Source organism: Astyanax mexicanus, chromosome 15, assembly GCF_023375975.1.
Source record: "Astyanax mexicanus isolate ESR-SI-001 chromosome 15, AstMex3_surface, whole genome shotgun sequence".
NCBI classification, from domain to species: Eukaryota; Metazoa; Chordata; class Actinopteri; order Characiformes; family Acestrorhamphidae; genus Astyanax; species Astyanax mexicanus.
The window spans coordinates 19483909-19500000 of NC_064422.1; the positions used below are offsets into that span (position 1 = coordinate 19483909).

Here is a 16092-nt window from a genome sequence, read left to right on the forward strand (position 1 = left end):
ATCTAGAGTTCTTTTACAAGGCTTCATTTGAGGCAGTGTTCATGAAAAACGATGGATGTATTTCACCACTCTACAGACTCTTTAGGTAGGCGATGTGTTATTTTGCCCTGTTTTCTCAAATTAATTGTATTTTGAAGGAAAACAAGGTTCCACCTAGATTTGAACTCGGATCGCTGGATTTAGAGTCCAGAGTGCTAACCATTACACCATGGAACCCACATCAAAAGCTTATCTTGAAGATTTCTTATAAACTTATCATGTCAAAAGCTGATTAGAAACACAACGTCAACAAGCACAAAGAACACCCTCAGTGTTCTGCCGAAACCCGGGATCGAACCAGGGACCTTTAGATCTTCAGTCTAACACTCTCCCAAATGAGCTATTTCGGCAGCACACAGAGTAAACCTCACGCTGCATCACCTGTCTGTCCATGTTCAGTTAAGCTAGCAAGCTCCAACAAAATCCTTGCAACAACTTAATGTGTCTTTCTTGGGTGGAAAGCTATGTGGAAGGCTATGCTTTGCCTTTGAAAAAGAATAACTTTCTCCCCGTCGGGGAATCGAACCCCGGTCTTCCGCGTGACAGGCGGAGATACTGTCCACTATACTAACGAGGAGCACAGAACGATACTGTGTACTCCAAAAAACGTGATTTACTGAACCACTTGTTAGGTTTCACCACTCTCTGCAGTGGTTTCGTCTTTGAAACAGAGCATTTTCCTTCCCACACAGTGACGGTACAGGATCTAGAGTTCTTTTACAAGGCTTCATTTGAGGCAGTGTTCATGAAAAACGATGGATGTATTTCACCACTCTACAGACTCTTTAGGTAGGCGATGTGTTATTTTGCCCTGTTTTCTCAAATTAATTGTATTTTGAAGGAAAACAAGGTTCCACCTAGATTTGAACTCGGATCGCTGGATTTATAGTCCAGAGTGCTAACCATTACACCATGGAACCCACATCAAAAGCTTATCTTGAAGATTTCTTATAAACTTATCATGTCAAAAGCTGATTAGAAACACAACGTCAACAAGCACAAAGAACACCCTCAGTGTTCTGCCGAAACCCGGGATCGAACCAGGGACCTTTAGATCTTCAGTCTAACGCTCTCCCAACTGAGCTATTTCGGCAGCACACAGAGTAAACCTCACGCTGCATCACCTGTCTGTCCATGTTCAGTTAAGCTAGCAAGCTCCAACAAAATCCTTGCAACAACTTAATGTGTCTTTCTTGGGTGGAAAGCTATGTGGAAGGCTATGCTTTGCCTTTGAAAAAGAATAACTTTCTCCCCGTCGGGGAATCGAACCCCGGTCTTCCGCGTGACAGGCGGAGATACTGTCCACTATACTAACGAGGAGCACAGAACGATACTGTGTACTCCAAAAAACGTGATTTACTGAACCACTTGTTAGGTTTCACCACTCTCTGCAGTGGTTTCGTCTTTGAAACAGAGCATTTTCCTTCCCACACAGTGACGGTACAGGATCTAGAGTTCTTTTACAAGGCTTCATTTGAGGCAGTGTTCATGAAAAACGATGGATGTATTTCACCACTCTACAGACTCTTTAGGTAGGCGATGTGTTATTTTGCCCTGTTTTCTCAAATTAATTGTATTTTGAAGGAAAACAAGGTTCCACCGAGATTTGAACTCGGATCACTGGATTCAAAGTCCAGAGTGCTAACCATTACACCATGGAACCCACGTCGAAAGCTTACCTTGAAGATTTCTCATAAACTTATCATGTCAATAGCTGATTAGAAACACAACGTCAACAAGCACAAAGAACACCCTCAGTGTTCTGCCGAAACCCAGGATCGAACCAGGCACCTTTAGATCTTCAGTCTAACGCTCTCCCAACTGAGCTATTTCGGCAGCACAAAGAGAAAACCTCACGCTGCATCACCTGTCTGTCCATGTTCAGTTAAGCTAGCATGCTCCAACAAAATCCTTGCAACAACTTAATGTGTCTTTCTTGGGTGGAAAGCTATGTGGAAGGCTATGCTTTGCCTTTGAAAAAGAATAACTTTCTCCCCGTCTGGGAATCGAACCATGGTGTTCCGCGTGACAGGCGGAGATACTGTCCACTATACTAACGAGAAGCACAGACCGATACTGTGTACTCCAAAAAATGTGATTTACTGAACCACTTGTTAGGTTTCACCACTCTCTGCAGTGGTTTCGTCTTTGAAACAGAGCATTTTCCTTACCACACAGTGACGGTACAGGATCTAGAGTTCTTTTACAAGGCTTCTGTTGAGGCAGTGTTCATGAAAAACGATGGATGTATTTCACCACTCTACAGACTCTTTAGGCAGACGATGTGTTATTTTGCCCTGTTTTCTCAAATTGATTATATTTTGAAGGAAAACAAGGTTCCACCGAGATTTGATCTCTGATCACTGGATTCAAAGTCCAGAGTGCTAAACATTACACCATGGAACCCACGTCGAAAGCTTACCTTGAAGATTTCTTATAAACTTATCATGTCAATAGCTGATTAGAAACACAACATCAACAAGCACAAAGAAGACCCTCAGTGTTCTGCCGAAACCCGGGATCGAACCAGGGACCTTTAGATCTTCAGTCTAACGCTCTCCCAACTGAGCTATTTCGGCAGCACAAAGAGGAAACCTCACGCTGCATCACCTGTCTGTCCATGTTCAGTTAAGCTAGCAAGCTCCAAATAAATCCTTGCAACAACTTAATGTGTCTTTCTTGGGTGGAAAGCTATGTGGAAGGCTATGCTTTGCCTTTGAAAAAGAATACCTTTCTCCCCGTCGGGGAATCGAACCCCGGTCTTCCGCGTGACAGGCGGAGATACTGTCCACTATACTAACGAGGAGCACAGAACGATACTGTGTACTCCAAAAAACGTGATTTACTGAACCACTTGTTAGATTTCACCACTCTCTGCAGTGGTTTCGTCTTTGAAACAGAGCATTTTCCTTCCCACACAGTGACGGTACAGGATCTAGAGTTCTTTTACAAGGCTTCATTTGAGGCAGTGTTCATGAAAAACGATGGATGTATTTCAACACTCTACAGAATCTTTAGGTAGGCGATGTGTTATTTTGCCCTGTTTTCTCAAATTAATTATATTTTGAAGGAAAACAAGGTTCCACCGAGATTTGAACTCGGATCGCTGGATTCAGAGTCCAGAGTGCTAACCATTACACCATGGAACCCACGTCAAAAGCATAGCTTGAATATTTCTTATAAACTTATCATGTCAAAAGCTGATTAGAAACACAATGACAACAAGCACAAAAAATACCCCCGGTGTTCTGCCGAAACCCGGGATCGAACCAGGGACCTTTAGATCTTCAGTCTAACGCTCTCCCAACTGAGCTATTTGGGCAGCACACAGAGGAAACCTCACGCTGCATCACCTGTCTGTCCATGTTCAGTTAAGCTAGCAAACTCCAACAAAAACCTTGCAACAACTTAATGTGTCTTTCTTGGGTGACAAGCTATGTGGAAGGCTATGCTTTGCCTTTGAAAAAGGATAACTTTCTCCCCATCGGGGAATCGAACCTCGGTCTTCCGCGTGACAGGCGGAGATACTGTCCACTATACTATTGAGGAGCACAGAACGATACTGTGTACTCCAAAAAACGTGATTTACTGAACCACTTGTTAGGTTTCACCACTCTCTGCAGTGGTTTCGTCTTTGAAACAGAGCATTTTCCTTCCCACACAGTGACGGTACAGGATCTAGAGTTCTTTTACAAGGCTTCATTTGAGGCAGTGTTCATGAAAATCGATGGATGTATTTCAACACTCTACAGAATCTTTAGGTAGGCGATGTGTTATTTTGCCCTGTTTTCTCAAATTAATTGTATTTTGAAGGAAAACAAGGTTCCACCGAGATTTGAACTCGGATTGCTGGACTCAGAGTCCAGAGTGCTAACCATTACACCATGGAACCCACGTCGAAAGCTTACCTTGAAGATTTCTTATAAACTTATCATGTCAATAGCTGATTAGAAACGCAACATCAACAAGCACAAAGAAGACCCTCATTGTTCTGCCGAAACCCGGGATCGAACCAGGGACCTTTAGATCTTCAGTCTAACGCTCTCCCAACTGAGCTATTTCGGCAGCACACAGAGAAAACCTCACGCTGCATCACCTGTCTGTCCATGTTCAGTTAAACTAGCAAACTCCAACAAAAACCTTGCAACAACTTAATGTGTCTTTCTTGGGTGACAAGCTATGTGGAAGGCTATGCTTTGCCTTTGAAAAAGGATAACTTTCTCCTCGTCGGGAAATCTAACCCCGGGCTTCCGCGTGACAGGTGGAGAATCTGTCCACTATACTAACAAGGAGCACAGAACTATACTGTGTACTCCAAAAAACGTGATTTACTGAACCACTTGTTTGGCTTCACCACTCTCTGCAAGAGTTTCGTCTTTGAAACAGAGCATTTTCCTTACCACACAGTAACGGTACAGGATCTAGAGTTCTTTTACAAGGCTTCATTTGAGGCAGTGTACATGAAAAACGATGGATGTATTTCACCACTCTACAGACTCTTTAGGTAGACGATGTGTTATTTTGCCCTGTTTTCTCAAATTAATTATATTTTGAAGGAAAACAAGGTTCCACCGAGATTTGAACTCAGATTGCTGGATTCAGAGTCCAGAGTGCTAACCATTACACCATGGAACCCACGACAAAAGCATATCTTGAAGATTTCTTATAAACTTATCATGTCAAAAGCTGATTAGAAACACAATGACAACAAGCACAAAAAACACCCCCGGTGTTCTGCCGAAACCCGGGATCGAACCAGGGACCTTTAGATCTTCAGTCTAACGCTCTCCCAACTGAGCTATTTCGGCAGCACACAGAGGAAACCTTACGCTGCATCACCTGTCTGTCCATGTTCAGTTAAGCTAGCAAATTCAACAAAAACCTTGCAACAACTTAATGTGTCTTTCTTGGGTGGAAAGCTATGTGGAAGGCTATGCATTGCCTTTGAAAAAGAGTAACTTTCTCCCCGTCAGGGAATCGAACCCCGGTCTTTCGCGTGACAGGCGGAGATACTGTCCACTATACTAACGAGGAGCACAGAAAGATACTGTGTACTCCAAAAATGTGATTTATTGAACCACTTGTTAGGTTTCACCACTCTCTGCAGTGGTTTCGTCTTTGAAACAGAGCATTTTCCCTACCACACAGTGACGGTACAGGATCTAGAGTTCTTTTACAAGGCTTCATTTGAGGCAGTGTTCATGAAAAACGATGGATGTATTTCACCACTCTACAGACTCTTTAGGTAGGCGATGTGTAATTTTGCCCTGTTTTCTCAAATTAATTGTATTTTGAAGGAAAACAAGGTTCCACCGAGATTTGAACTCGGATCGCTGGATTCAGAGTCCAGAGTGCTAACCATTACACCATGGAACCCACGTCGAAAGCTTACCTTGAAGATTTCTTATAAACTTATCATGTCAATAGCTGATTAGAAACACAACGTCAACAAGCACAAAGAACACCCTCAGTGTTCTGCCGAAACCCGGGATCGAACCAGGGACCTTTAGATCTTCAGTCTAACGCTCTCCCAACTGAGCTATTTTGGCAGCACACAGAGGAAACCTTACGCTGCATCACCTGTCTGTCCATGTTCAGTTAAGCTAGCAAACTCCAACAAAAACCTTGCAACAACTTAATGTGTCTTTCTTGGTTGACAAGCTATGTGGAAGGCTATGCTTTGCCTTTGAAAAAGGATAACTTTCTCCCCGTTGGGAAATCTAACCCCGGGCTTCCGCGTGACAGGCGGAGATTCTGTCCACTATACTAACGAGGAGCACAGAATGCTTCTGTGTACTCCAAAAAAACGTGATTTACTGAACCACTTGTTTGGCTTCACCACTCTCTGCAAGAGTTTCGTCTTTGAAACAGAGCATTTTCCCTACCACACAGTGACGGTACAGGATCTAGAGTTCTTTTACAAGGCTTCATTTGAGGCAGTGTTCATGAAAAACGATGGATGTATTTCAACACTCTACAGAATCTTTAGGTAGGCAATGTGTTATTTTGCCCTGTTTTCTCAAATTAATTGTATTTTGAAGGAAAACAAGGTTCCACCGAGATTTGAACTCGGATCGCTGGATTCAGAGTCCAGAGTGCTAACCATTACACCATGGAACCCACGTCGAAAGCTTTCCTTGAAGATTTCTTATAAACTTATCATGTCAATAGCTGATTAGAAACACAACATCAACAAGCACAAAGAACACCCTCAGTGTTCTGCCGAAACCCGGGACCGAACCAGGGACCTTTAGATCTTCAGTCTAACGCTCTCCCAACTGAGCTATTTCGGCAGCACAAAGAGGAAACCTCACGCTGCATCACCTGTCAGTTATGTTCAGTTAAGCTAGCAAGCTCCAACAACATCCTTGCAACAACTTAATGTGTCTTTCTTTGGTGGAAAGCTATGTGGAAGGCTATGCTTTGCCTTTGAAAAAGAATAGCTTTCTCCCCGTCTGAGAATCGAACCATGGTGTTCCGCGTGACAGGCGGAGATACTGTCCACTATACTAACGAGGAGCACAGAACGCTTCTGTGTACTCCAAAAAAACGTGATTTACTGAACCATTTGTTTGGATTCACCACTCTCTGCAAGAGTTTCGTCTTTGAAACAGAGCATTTTCCCTACCACACAGTGACGGTACAGGATCTAGAGTTCTTTTACAAGGCTTCATTTGAGGCAGTGTTCATGAAAAACGATGGATGTATTTCACCACTCTACAGACTCTTTAGGTAGGCGATGTGATATTTTGCCCTGTTTTCTCAAATTAATTGTATTTTGAAGGAAAACAAGGTTCCACCGAGATTTGAACTCGGATCACTGGATTCAAAGTCCAGAGTGCTAACCATTACACCATGGAACCCACGTAGAAAGCTTACCTTGAAGATTTCTTATAAACTTATCATGTCAAAAGCTGATAAGAAACACAACGTCAACAAGCACAAAGAAGACCCTCAGTGTTCTGCCGAAACCCGCGATCGAACCAGGAACCTTTAGATCTTCAGGCTAACGGTCTCCCAACTGAGCAATTTCGGCAGCACAAAGAGGAGACCTCACGCTGCATCACCTGTCTGTCCATGTTCAGTTAAGCTAGCAAGCTCCAACAAAATCCTTGCAACAACTTAATGTGTCTTTCTTGGGTGGAAAGCTATGTGGAAGGCTATGCTTTGCCTTTGAAAAAGAATAACTTTCTCCCCGTCGGGGAATCGAACCCCGGTCTTCCGCGTGACAGGCGGAGACACTGTCCACTATACTAACGAGGAGCACAGAACGATATTGTGTACTCCAAAAAACGTGATTTACTGAACCACTTGTTAGGTTTCACCACTCTCTGCAGTGGTTTCGTCTTTGAAACAGAGCATTTTCCCTACCACACAGTGACGGTACAGGATCTAGAGTTCTTTTACAAGGCTTCATTTGAGGCAGTGTTCATGAAAAACGATGGATGTATTTCAACACTCTACAGAATCTTTAGGTAGGCGATGTGTTATTTTGCCCTGTTTTCTCAAATTAATTGTATTTTGAAGGAAAACAAGGTTCCACCGAGATTTGAACTCGGATCGCTGGATTCAGAGTCCAGAGTGCTAACCATTACACCATGGAACCCACGTCAAAAGCGTACCTTGAAGATTTCTTGAAAACTTATCATGTCAATAGCTGATTAGAAACACAACGTCAACAAGCACAAAGAACACCCTCAGTGTTCTGCCGAAACCCGGGATCGAACCAGGGACCTTTAGATCTTCAGTCTAACGCTCTCCCAACTGAGCTATTTCGGCAGCACACAGTGGAAACCTCACGGTGCATCTCCTGTATGTCCACAATCAGTTAAGCTACCAAGCTCCAACAAAATCCTTGCAACAACTTAATGTGTCTTTCTTGGGTGGAAAGCTATGTGGAAGGCTATGCTTTGCCTTTGAAAAAGAATAACTTTCTCCCCGTCGGGGAATCGAACCCCGGTCTTCCGCGTGACAGGCGGAGATACTGTCCACTATACTAACGAGGAGCACAGAACGATACTGTGTACTCCAAAAAACGTGATTTACTGAACCACTTGTTAGGTTTCACCACTCTCTTTTCCTTACCACACAGTGATGGTACAGGATCTAGAGTTCTTTTACAAGGCTTCATTTGAGGCAGTGTTCATGAAAAACAATGGATGTATTTCACCACTCTACAGAATCTTTAGGTAGGCAATGTGTTATTTTGCCCTGTTTTCTCAAATTAATTGTATTTTGAAGGAAAGCAAGGTTCCACCGAGACTTGAACTCGGATCGCTGGATTCAGAGTCCAGAGTGCTAACCATTACACCATGGAACCCACGTCGAAAGCTTACCTTGAAGATTTCTTATAAATTTATCATGTCAATAGCTTATTAGAAACACAACGTCAACAAGCACAAAGAAGACCCTCAGTGTTCTGCCGAAACCCGGTATCGAACCAGGGACCTTTAGATCTTCAGGCTAACGCTCTCCCAACTGAGCTATTTCGGCAGCACAAAGAGGAAGCCTCACGCTGCATCACCTGTCTGTCCACGATCAGTTAAGCTAGCAAGCTCCAACAAAATCCTTGCAACAACTTAATGTGTCTTTCTTGGGTGGAAAGCTATGTGGAAGGCTATGCTTTGCCTTTGAAAAAGAATAACTTTCTCCCCGTCAGGGAATCGAACCCCTGTCTTCCGCGTGACAGGCGGAGATACTGTCCACTATACTAAAGAGAAGCACAGACCGATACTGTGTACTCCAAAAAACATGATTTACTGAACCACTTGTTAGGTTTCACCACTCTCTGCAGTGGTTTCGTCTTTGAAACAGAGCATTTTCCTTACCACACAGTGACGGTACAGGATCTAGAGTTCTTTTACAAGGCTTCATTTGAGGCAGTGTTCATGAAAAACGATGGATGTATTTCACCACTCTACAGACTCTTTAGGTAGGCAATGTGTTATTTTGCCCTGTTTTCTCAAATTAATTGTATTTTGAAGGAAAACAAGGTTCCACCGAGATTTGAACTCGGATCGCTGGATTCAGAGTCCAGAGTGCTAACCATTACACCATGGAATCCACTTCGAAAGCTTACCTTGAAGATTTCTTATAAACTTATCATGTCAATAGCTGATTAGAAACACACCGTCAACAAGCACAAAGAAGACCCTCAGTGTTCTGCCGAAACCCGGGATCGAACCAGGGACCTTTAGATCTTCAGTCTAACGCTCTCCCAACTGAGCTATTTCGGCAGCACACAGAGAAAACCTCACGGTGCATCACCTGTCTGTCCACGATCAGTTAAGCTAGCAAACTCCAACAAAAACCTTGCAACAACTTAACGTGTCTTTCTTGGTTGACAAGCTATGTGGAAGGCTATGCTTTGCCTTTGAAAAAGGATAATTTTCTCCCCGTTGGGAAATCTAACCCCGGGCTTCCGCGTGACAGGCGGAGATTCTGTCCACTATACTAACGAGGAGCACAGAATGCTTCTGTGTACTCCAAAAAAACGTGATTTACTGAACCACTTGTTTGGCTTCACCACTCTCTGCAAGAGTTTCGTCTTTGAAACAGAGCATTTTCCCTACCACACAGTGACGGTACAGGATCTAGAGTTCTTTTACAAGGCTTCATTTGAGGCAGTGTTCATGAAAAACGATGGATGTATTTCAACACTCTACAGAATCTTTAGGTAGGCAATGTGTTATTTTGCCCTGTTTTCTCAAATTAATTGTATTTTGAAGGAAAACAAGGTTCCACCGAGATTTCAACTCGGATCGCTGGATTCAGAGTCCAGAGTGCTAACCATTACACCATGGAACCCACGTCGAAAGCTTACCTTGAAGATTTCTTATAAACTTATCATGTCAATAGCTGATTAGAAACACAACGTCAACAAGCACAAAGAACACCCTCAGTGTTCTGCCGAAACCCGGGACCGAACCAGGGACCTTTAGATCTTCAGTCTAACGCTCTCCCAACTGAGCTATTTCGGCAGCACAAAGAGGAAACCTCACGCTGCATCACCTGTCTGTCCATGTTCAGTTAAGCTAGCAAGCTCCAACAAAATCCTTGCAACAACTTAATGTGTCTTTCTTGGGTGGAAAGCTATGTGGAAGGCTATGCTTTGCCTTTGAAAAAGAATAACTTTCTCCCCGTCGGGGAATCGAACCCCGGTCTTCCGCGTGACAGGCGGAGATACTGTCCACTATACTAACGAGGAGCACAGAACGATACTGTGTACTCCAAAAAACGTGATTTACTGAACCACTTGTTAGGTTTCACCACTCTCTGCAGTGGTTTCGTCTTTGAAACAGAGCATTTTCCTTACCACACAGTGACGGTACAGGATCTAGAGTTCTTTTACAAGGCTTCATTTGAGGCAGTGTTCATGAAAAACGATGGATGTATTTCACCACTCTACAGACTCTTTAGGTAGGCGATGTGTTATTTTGCCCTGTTTTCTCAAATTAATTGTATTTTGAAGGAAAACAAGGTTCCACCAAGATTTGAACTCAGATCGCTGGATTCAGAGTTCAGAATGCTAACCATTACACCATGGAACCCACATCGAAAGCTTACCTTGAAGATTTCTCATAAACTTATCATGTCAATAGCTGATTAGAAACACAACGTCAACAAGCACAAAGAACACCCTCAGTGTTCTGCCGAAACCCAGGATCGAACCAGGCACCTTTAGATCTTCAGTCTAACGCTCTCCCAACTGAGCTATTTCGGCAGCACAAAGAGAAAACCTCACGCTGCATCACCTGTCTGTCCATGTTCAGTTAAGCTAGCATGCTCCAACAAAATCCTTGCAACAACTTAATGTGTCTTTCTTGGGTGGAAAGCTATGTGGAAGGCTATGCTTTGCCTTTGAAAAAGAATAACTTTCTCCCCGTCTGGGAATCGAACCATGGTGTTCCGCGTGACAGGCGGAGATACTGTCCACTATACTAACGAGAAGCACAGACCGATACTGTGTACTCCAAAAAATGTGATTTACTGAACCACTTGTTAGGTTTCACCACTCTCTGCAGTGGTTTCGTCTTTGAAACAGAGCATTTTCCTTACCACACAGTGACGGTACAGGATCTAGAGTTCTTTTACAAGGCTTCTGTTGAGGCAGTGTTCATGAAAAACGATGGATGTATTTCACCACTCTACAGACTCTTTAGGTAGACGATGTGTTATTTTGCCCTGTTTTCTCAAATTGATTATATTTTGAAGGAAAACAAGGTTCCACCGAGATTTGAACTCTGATCACTGGATTCAAAGTCCAGAGTGCTAAACATTACACCATGGAACCCACGTCGAAAGCTTACCTTGAAGATTTCTTATAAACTTATCATGTCAATAGCTGATTAGAAACACAACATCAACAAGCACAAAGAAGACCCTCAGTGTTCTGCCGAAACCCGGGATCGAACCAGGGACCTTTAGATCTTCAGTCTAACGCTCTCCCAACTGAGCTATTTCGGCAGCACACAGAGGAAACCTCACGGTGCATCACCTGTCTGTCCACAATTAGTTAAGCTACCAAGCTCCAACAAAATCCTTGCAACAACTTAATGTGTCTTTCTTGGGTGGCAAACTATGTGGAAGGCTATGGTTGGCCTTTGAAAAAGGGCAACTTTCTCCCCGTCTGGGAATCGAACCCCGGTGTTCCGCGTGACAGGCGGAGATACTGTCCACTATACTAACGAGAAGCACAGACCGATACTGTGTACTCCAAAAAACGTGATTTACTGAACCACTTGTTAGGTTTCACCACTCTCTGCAGTGGTTTCGTCTTTGAAACAGAGCATTTTCCTTACCACACAGTGACGGTACAGGATCTAGAGTTCTTTTACAAGGCTTCTGTTGAGGCAGTGTTCATGAAAAATGATGGATGTATTTCACCACTCTACAGACTCTTTAGGTAGACGATGTGTTATTTTGCCCTGTTTTCTCAAATTAATTATATTTTGAAGGAAAACAAGGTTCCACCGAGATTTGAACTCGGATCGCTGGATTGAGAGTCCAGAGTGCTAACCATTACACCATGGAACCCACGACAAAAGTATAGCTTGAATATTTCTTATAAACTTATCATGTCAAAAGCTGATTAGAAACACAATGACAACAAGCAAAAAAAATACCCCCGGTGTTCTGCCTAAACCCGGGATCGACCAAGGGACCTTTAGATCTTCAGTCTAACGCTCTCCCAAATGAGCTATTTCGGCAGCACAAAGAAGAAACCTCACGCTGCGTCACCTGTCTGTCCATGTTCAGTTAAGCTAGCAAGCTCCAACAAAATCCTTGCAACAACTTAATGTGTCTTTCTTTGGTGGAAAGCTATGTGGAAGGCTATGCTTTGCCTTTGAAAAAGAATAACTTTCTCCCCGTCAGGGAATCGAACTCCGGTCTTCCGCATGACAGGCGGAGATACTGTCCACTATACTAACGAGGAGCACAGAACGATACTGTGTACTCCAAAAAACGTGATTTACTGAACCACTTGTTAGGTTTCACCACTCTCTGCAGTGGTTTCGTCTTTGAAACAGAGCATTTTCCTTACCACACAGTGACGGTACAGGATCTAGAGTTCTTTTACAAGGCTTCTGTTGAGGCAGTGTTCATGAAAAACGATGGATGTATTTCACCACTCTACAGACTCTTTAGGTAGACGATGTGTTATTTTGCCCTGTTTTCTCAAATTAATTATATTTTGAAGGAAAACAAGGTTCCACCGTGATTTGAACTCAGATCGCTGGATTCAGAGTCCAGAGTGCTAACCATTACACCATGAAACCCACGAAGAAAGCTTATCTTCAAGATTTCTTATAAACTTATCATGTCAATAGATGATTAGAAACACAACGTCAACAAGCACAAAGAACACCCTCAGTGTTTTGCCGAAACCCGGGATCGAACCAGGGACCTTTAGATCTTCAGTCTAACGCTCTCCCAACTGAGCTATTTCGGCAGCACACAGAGGAAACCTCACGGTGCATCACCTGTCTGTCCACGATCAGTTAAGCTAGCAAGCTCCAACAAAAACCTTGCAACAACTTAATGTGTCTTTCTTGGGTGGAAAGCTATGTGGAAGGCTATGCTTTGCCTTTGAAAAAGAATACCTTTCTCCCCGTCGGGGAATCGAACCCCGGTCTTCCGCGTGACAGGCGGAGATACTGTCCACTATACTAACGAGGAGCACAGAACGATACTGTGTACTCCAAAAAACGTGATTTACTGAACCACTTGTTAGATTTCACCACTCTCTGCAGTGGTTTCGTCTTTGAAACAGAGCATTTTCCTTCCCACACAGTGACGGTACAGGATCTAGAGTTCTTTTACAAGGCTTCATTTGAGGCAGTGTTCATGAAAAACGATGGATGTATTTCAACACTCTACAGAATCTTTAGGTAGGCGATGTGTTATTTTGCCCTGTTTTCTCAAATTAATTATATTTTGAAGGAAAACAAGGTTCCACCGAGATTTGAACTCGGATCGCTGGATTCAGAGTCCAGAGTGCTAACCATTACACCATGGAACCCACGTCAAAAGCATAGCTTGAATATTTCTTATAAACTTATCATGTCAAAAGCTGATTAGAAACACAATGACAACAAGCACAAAAAATACCCCCGGTGTTCTGCCGAAACCCGGGATCGAACCAGGGACCTTTAGATCTTCAGTCTAACGCTCTCCCAACTGAGCTATTTGGGCAGCACACAGAGGAAACCTCACGCTGCATCACCTGTCTGTCCATGTTCAGTTAAGCTAGCAAACTCCAACAAAAACCTTGCAACAACTTAATGTGTCTTTCTTGGGTGACAAGCTATGTGGAAGGCTATGCTTTGCCTTTGAAAAAGGATAACTTTCTCCCCATCGGGGAATCGAACCTCGGTCTTCCGCGTGACAGGCGGAGATACTGTCCACTATACTAACGAGGAGCACAGAACGATACTGTGTACTCCAAAAAACGTGATTTACTGAACCACTTGTTAGGTTTCACCACTCTCTGCAGTGGTTTCGTCTTTGAAACAGAGCATTTTCCTTCCCACACAGTGACGGTACAGGATCTAGAGTTCTTTTACAAGGCTTCATTTGAGGCAGTGTTCATGAAAATCGATGGATGTATTTCAACACTCTACAGAATCTTTAGGTAGGCGATGTGTTATTTTGCCCTGTTTTCTCAAATTAATTGTATTTTGAAGGAAAACAAGGTTCCACCGAGATTTGAACTCGGATTGCTGGACTCAGAGTCCAGAGTGCTAACCATTACACCATGGAACCCACGTCGAAAGCTTACCTTGAAGATTTCTTATAAACTTATCATGTCAATAGCTGATTAGAAACGCAACATCAACAAGCACAAAGAAGACCCTCATTGTTCTGCCGAAACCGGGGATCGAACCAGGGACCTTTAGATCTTCAGTCTAACGCTCTCCCAACTGAGCTATTTCGGCAGCACACAGAGAAAACCTCACGCTGCATCACCTGTCTGTCCATGTTCAGTTAAGCTAGCAAACTCCAACAAAAACCTTGCAACAACTTAATGTGTCTTTCTTGGGTGACAAGCTATGTGGAAGGCTATGCTTTGCCTTTGAAAAAGGATAACTTTCTCCTCGTCGGGAAATCTAACCCCGGGCTTCCGCGTGACAGGTGGAGAATCTGTCCACTATACTAACAAGGAGCACAGAACTATACTGTGTACTCCAAAAAACGTGATTTACTGAACCACTTGTTTGGCTTCACCACTCTCTGCAAGAGTTTCGTCTTTGAAACAGAGCATTTTCCTTACCACACAGTAACGGTACAGGATCTAGAGTTCTTTTACAAGGCTTCATTTGAGGCAGTGTACATGAAAAACGATGGATGTATTTCACCACTCTACAGACTCTTTAGGTAGACGATGTGTTATTTTGCCCTGTTTTCTCAAATTAATTATATTTTGAAGGAAAACAAGGTTCCACCGAGATTTGAACTCAGATTGCTGGATTCAGAGTCCAGAGTGCTAACCATTACACCATGGAACCCACGACAAAAGCATATCTTGAATATTTCTTATAAACTTATCATGTCAAAAGCTGATTAGAAACACAATGACAACAAGCACAAAAAACACCCCCGGTGTTCTGCCGAAACCCGGGATCGAACCAGGGACCTTTAGATCTTCAGTCTAACGCTCTCCCAACTGAGCTATTTCGGCAGCACACAGAGGAAACCTCACGCTGCATCACCTGTCTGTCCATGTTCAGTTAAGCTAGCAAATTCAACAAAAACCTTGCAACAACTTAATGTGTCTTTCTTGGGTGGAAAGCTATGTGGAAGGCTATGCTTTGCCTTTGAAAAAGAATAACTTTCTCCCCGTCAGGGAATCGAACCCCGGTCTTTCGCGTGACAGGCGGAGATACTGTCCACTATACTAACGAGGAGCACAGAAAGATACTGTGTACTCCAAAAACGTGATTTATTGAACCACTTGTTAGGTTTCACCACTCTCTGCAGTGGTTTCGTCTTTGAAACAGAGCATTTTCCCTACCACACAGTGACGGTACAGGATCTAGAGTTCTTTTACAAGGCTTCATTTGAGGCAGTGTTCATGAAAAACGATGGATGTATTTCACCACTCTACAGACTCTTTAGGTAGGCGATGTGTAATTTTGCCCTGTTTTCTCAAATTAATTGTATTTTGAAGGAAAACAAGGTTCCACCGAGATTTGAACTCAGATCACTGGATTCAAAGTCCAGAGTGCTAACCATTACACCATGGAACCCATGTCGAAAGCTTACCTTGAAGATTTCTTATAAACGTATCATGTCAAAAGCTGATTAGAAACACAACATCAACAAGCACAAAGAAGACCCTCAGTGTTCTGCCGAAACCAGGGATCGAACCAGGGACCTTTAGATCTTCAGTCTAACGCTCTCCCAACTGAGCTATTTCGGCAGCACACAGAGGAAACCTCACGCTGCATCACCTGTCTGTCCATGTTCAGTTAAGCTAGCAAACTCCAACAAAAACCTTGCAACAACTTAATGTGTCTTTCTTGGGTGACAAGCTATGTGGAAGGCTATGCT

At 43.3% G+C, this 16092-nt stretch overlaps 32 non-coding genes across 32 annotated transcripts; all 32 read right to left on the reverse strand.

Annotated features, from left to right (window-relative positions):
* Window positions 1-887: 887 nt before the first annotated feature.
* On the reverse strand, window positions 888-959 carry trnay-aua (transfer RNA tyrosine (anticodon AUA)). The gene has a single exon. It is a non-coding gene; the product is annotated as a tRNA-Tyr (tRNA).
* A 100-nt stretch (window positions 960-1059) lies between these two features.
* trnaf-gaa (transfer RNA phenylalanine (anticodon GAA)) lies at window positions 1060-1132 on the reverse strand. Its single transcript has one exon. It is a non-coding gene; the product is annotated as a tRNA-Phe (tRNA).
* A 498-nt stretch (window positions 1133-1630) lies between these two features.
* Window positions 1631-1702, reverse strand: trnaq-uug (transfer RNA glutamine (anticodon UUG)). The gene has a single exon. It is a non-coding gene; the product is annotated as a tRNA-Gln (tRNA).
* Window positions 1703-2545: 843 nt separating this feature from the next.
* Window positions 2546-2618, reverse strand: trnaf-gaa (transfer RNA phenylalanine (anticodon GAA)). Its single transcript has one exon. It is a non-coding gene; the product is annotated as a tRNA-Phe (tRNA).
* Window positions 2619-3116: 498 nt separating this feature from the next.
* Window positions 3117-3188, reverse strand: trnaq-cug (transfer RNA glutamine (anticodon CUG)). The gene has a single exon. It is a non-coding gene; the product is annotated as a tRNA-Gln (tRNA).
* Window positions 3189-3288: 100 nt separating this feature from the next.
* On the reverse strand, window positions 3289-3361 carry trnaf-gaa (transfer RNA phenylalanine (anticodon GAA)). Its single transcript has one exon. It is a non-coding gene; the product is annotated as a tRNA-Phe (tRNA).
* Window positions 3362-4031: 670 nt separating this feature from the next.
* Window positions 4032-4104, reverse strand: trnaf-gaa (transfer RNA phenylalanine (anticodon GAA)). Its single transcript has one exon. It is a non-coding gene; the product is annotated as a tRNA-Phe (tRNA).
* Window positions 4105-4602: 498 nt separating this feature from the next.
* trnaq-cug (transfer RNA glutamine (anticodon CUG)) lies at window positions 4603-4674 on the reverse strand. The gene has a single exon. It is a non-coding gene; the product is annotated as a tRNA-Gln (tRNA).
* Window positions 4675-4774: 100 nt separating this feature from the next.
* On the reverse strand, window positions 4775-4847 carry trnaf-gaa (transfer RNA phenylalanine (anticodon GAA)). Its single transcript has one exon. It is a non-coding gene; the product is annotated as a tRNA-Phe (tRNA).
* A 496-nt stretch (window positions 4848-5343) lies between these two features.
* trnaq-cug (transfer RNA glutamine (anticodon CUG)) lies at window positions 5344-5415 on the reverse strand. The gene has a single exon. It is a non-coding gene; the product is annotated as a tRNA-Gln (tRNA).
* A 100-nt stretch (window positions 5416-5515) lies between these two features.
* Window positions 5516-5588, reverse strand: trnaf-gaa (transfer RNA phenylalanine (anticodon GAA)). The gene has a single exon. It is a non-coding gene; the product is annotated as a tRNA-Phe (tRNA).
* A 499-nt stretch (window positions 5589-6087) lies between these two features.
* trnaq-cug (transfer RNA glutamine (anticodon CUG)) lies at window positions 6088-6159 on the reverse strand. The gene has a single exon. It is a non-coding gene; the product is annotated as a tRNA-Gln (tRNA).
* Window positions 6160-6259: 100 nt separating this feature from the next.
* Window positions 6260-6332, reverse strand: trnaf-gaa (transfer RNA phenylalanine (anticodon GAA)). Its single transcript has one exon. It is a non-coding gene; the product is annotated as a tRNA-Phe (tRNA).
* Window positions 6333-6830: 498 nt separating this feature from the next.
* Window positions 6831-6902, reverse strand: trnaq-uug (transfer RNA glutamine (anticodon UUG)). Its single transcript has one exon. It is a non-coding gene; the product is annotated as a tRNA-Gln (tRNA).
* A 671-nt stretch (window positions 6903-7573) lies between these two features.
* trnaq-cug (transfer RNA glutamine (anticodon CUG)) lies at window positions 7574-7645 on the reverse strand. Its single transcript has one exon. It is a non-coding gene; the product is annotated as a tRNA-Gln (tRNA).
* A 100-nt stretch (window positions 7646-7745) lies between these two features.
* On the reverse strand, window positions 7746-7818 carry trnaf-gaa (transfer RNA phenylalanine (anticodon GAA)). Its single transcript has one exon. It is a non-coding gene; the product is annotated as a tRNA-Phe (tRNA).
* A 469-nt stretch (window positions 7819-8287) lies between these two features.
* Window positions 8288-8359, reverse strand: trnaq-cug (transfer RNA glutamine (anticodon CUG)). The gene has a single exon. It is a non-coding gene; the product is annotated as a tRNA-Gln (tRNA).
* A 671-nt stretch (window positions 8360-9030) lies between these two features.
* On the reverse strand, window positions 9031-9103 carry trnaq-cug (transfer RNA glutamine (anticodon CUG)). Its single transcript has one exon. It is a non-coding gene; the product is annotated as a tRNA-Gln (tRNA).
* A 99-nt stretch (window positions 9104-9202) lies between these two features.
* On the reverse strand, window positions 9203-9275 carry trnaf-gaa (transfer RNA phenylalanine (anticodon GAA)). The gene has a single exon. It is a non-coding gene; the product is annotated as a tRNA-Phe (tRNA).
* A 499-nt stretch (window positions 9276-9774) lies between these two features.
* On the reverse strand, window positions 9775-9846 carry trnaq-cug (transfer RNA glutamine (anticodon CUG)). The gene has a single exon. It is a non-coding gene; the product is annotated as a tRNA-Gln (tRNA).
* Window positions 9847-9946: 100 nt separating this feature from the next.
* trnaf-gaa (transfer RNA phenylalanine (anticodon GAA)) lies at window positions 9947-10019 on the reverse strand. The gene has a single exon. It is a non-coding gene; the product is annotated as a tRNA-Phe (tRNA).
* Window positions 10020-11260: 1241 nt separating this feature from the next.
* Window positions 11261-11332, reverse strand: trnaq-uug (transfer RNA glutamine (anticodon UUG)). Its single transcript has one exon. It is a non-coding gene; the product is annotated as a tRNA-Gln (tRNA).
* A 100-nt stretch (window positions 11333-11432) lies between these two features.
* On the reverse strand, window positions 11433-11505 carry trnaf-gaa (transfer RNA phenylalanine (anticodon GAA)). Its single transcript has one exon. It is a non-coding gene; the product is annotated as a tRNA-Phe (tRNA).
* A 498-nt stretch (window positions 11506-12003) lies between these two features.
* trnae-cuc (transfer RNA glutamic acid (anticodon CUC)) lies at window positions 12004-12075 on the reverse strand. Its single transcript has one exon. It is a non-coding gene; the product is annotated as a tRNA-Glu (tRNA).
* Window positions 12076-12918: 843 nt separating this feature from the next.
* On the reverse strand, window positions 12919-12991 carry trnaf-gaa (transfer RNA phenylalanine (anticodon GAA)). Its single transcript has one exon. It is a non-coding gene; the product is annotated as a tRNA-Phe (tRNA).
* Window positions 12992-13489: 498 nt separating this feature from the next.
* On the reverse strand, window positions 13490-13561 carry trnaq-cug (transfer RNA glutamine (anticodon CUG)). Its single transcript has one exon. It is a non-coding gene; the product is annotated as a tRNA-Gln (tRNA).
* A 100-nt stretch (window positions 13562-13661) lies between these two features.
* Window positions 13662-13734, reverse strand: trnaf-gaa (transfer RNA phenylalanine (anticodon GAA)). The gene has a single exon. It is a non-coding gene; the product is annotated as a tRNA-Phe (tRNA).
* Window positions 13735-14404: 670 nt separating this feature from the next.
* Window positions 14405-14477, reverse strand: trnaf-gaa (transfer RNA phenylalanine (anticodon GAA)). The gene has a single exon. It is a non-coding gene; the product is annotated as a tRNA-Phe (tRNA).
* Window positions 14478-14975: 498 nt separating this feature from the next.
* trnaq-cug (transfer RNA glutamine (anticodon CUG)) lies at window positions 14976-15047 on the reverse strand. The gene has a single exon. It is a non-coding gene; the product is annotated as a tRNA-Gln (tRNA).
* Window positions 15048-15147: 100 nt separating this feature from the next.
* Window positions 15148-15220, reverse strand: trnaf-gaa (transfer RNA phenylalanine (anticodon GAA)). The gene has a single exon. It is a non-coding gene; the product is annotated as a tRNA-Phe (tRNA).
* Window positions 15221-15716: 496 nt separating this feature from the next.
* trnaq-uug (transfer RNA glutamine (anticodon UUG)) lies at window positions 15717-15788 on the reverse strand. Its single transcript has one exon. It is a non-coding gene; the product is annotated as a tRNA-Gln (tRNA).
* A 100-nt stretch (window positions 15789-15888) lies between these two features.
* On the reverse strand, window positions 15889-15961 carry trnaf-gaa (transfer RNA phenylalanine (anticodon GAA)). The gene has a single exon. It is a non-coding gene; the product is annotated as a tRNA-Phe (tRNA).
* Between the last annotated feature and the right edge of the window lie 131 nt (window positions 15962-16092).